Below are 1,474 nucleotides of genomic sequence, written 5' to 3'. Positions count from 1 at the left end.
ATACTGTGGGATTCTGGTCTTTATTATAGGCATCTGCACTCTGCGGCTTTCAGAGAGTACAGGGATTTCCTTTTTATGTTATATAGTGTTGGTCATTAGTCGTCTTCTGGGTGATATTCAGATGCATTCTAATTACCTATAGATGGTTTGTTCTCGCTTGTTCTGTGGTGGACTACTTATCTACCGTTATATGCTTTATAATCTTCTGTATTTATTCACGATAGTCATTTTACGTATGAAATATGAATTGGTTGTCTCTCATCGTTACCTCCTATTCCATCCTGCTCTAAAACTGCAGAATTAAAGGATAGTTAGCTGCTCAGTTTCTTGATGGAAGAAGCTGTTTAGGGAGGCAGGAGAGGATTGGACAACTTCTTTAAGGGAGATGGATTTGATAAGTAAAGATTCGAATGCTTTGGGGAAGGGATAAAAACCCAAAGTTCTTTGGGGCTGTGAGGTGATAGCTATAATTGCAGTGGTATGGATGGAAAGAAATAAAAGGATCTTAGAAACCTACGGTGGTGCGGAGTTGGATGATTAATATCTGAGTAGTATAAATATTATACCCTTTCTCCATTATTCTAGATTGCAAGCTGTTGTAGTCTAGGTTCTAATATGTGCTAGCATCAATTGAGCATTTTGATCTGTTGCTCAGAACTGTTACTATTTTATCATTATTATTGAAGTTATTGAAGTTCTAAAGGTAAGGAACTTTTTTAACCTGAAAAGTTGTGCGATTTTGGTTTTCTTTGCAGGGGGATGCCGATATCTTCTTCCCTACCGAATTCTGGTTATTGGAACGTATTGATCATTACTGTTCTGGATGGAAGAAGCTGCAAAAAGATGACTCATCCAAAGAAGGAAAGAAGAGGCGAACAATTATAGTGAGTTCAGTTCTATTGTAATGCACGTTTTTGTTTCCGTCGACCTTAGATACATTTCAGTTTCTACTTTTAGTGGCTTGTCAAGATAATGTTTTTTAGAGGGATAATTAAGATTAGTCAGGTTTACCCTTTAGGCTACAATTTTGTTTAATGTCAAAGTACACACTGTCCTGGGACGTTAGGTTCCATTTTCATTGTCCCCCAATATGAACAAGAAAGATAAAAAATTAAAGAAAAGGCAGAAACAGTAAAAGGATCAATTATGTTTAAGGTTTGTAGCACGTGTTCACAATATTAGTTTAGAATGTTAAACACTGCACTTTGCTAATCGTATTTGCTTATGTTGTAGCTTGATACGTCATCATTCATGGAAGAATTTGGATTGCCCTCGAGGACAAGAACCAAGGATGGATACAATCCACTTTTGGATGACTTCAAGAATACAAAATTCTATTTAAGTGTCCCAACACATAATACTTCATAGAAGGCTGGTATTAGTGACTTCTTCATTTCCAAGTTGGCTTTGTCTTGCTGAATCTGGGTATCAAAATTATACGAGCATTGCATCACCAGCTCAACTTTTTACTTGT

General features: G+C 36.6%; 1 non-coding gene across 1 annotated transcript; it reads left to right on the top strand.

The window, feature by feature from the left end:
* Positions 1-755: 755 nt before the first annotated feature.
* On the top strand, positions 756-1,471 carry LOC101299919 (the record flags this gene model as incomplete). The annotated part of the gene is made up of 2 exons (XR_185431.1): positions 756-884; positions 1,234-1,471. It is a non-coding gene; the product is annotated as an uncharacterized LOC101299919 (transcript).
* Positions 1,472-1,474: the final 3 nt, after the last annotated feature.

Source organism: Fragaria vesca, unplaced genomic scaffold (assembly GCF_000184155.1).
Source record: "Fragaria vesca subsp. vesca unplaced genomic scaffold, FraVesHawaii_1.0 scf0512179, whole genome shotgun sequence".
NCBI lineage: Eukaryota > Viridiplantae > Streptophyta > Magnoliopsida > Rosales > Rosaceae > Fragaria > Fragaria vesca.
This window is presented reverse-complemented; position numbering and strand designations above follow the sequence as displayed.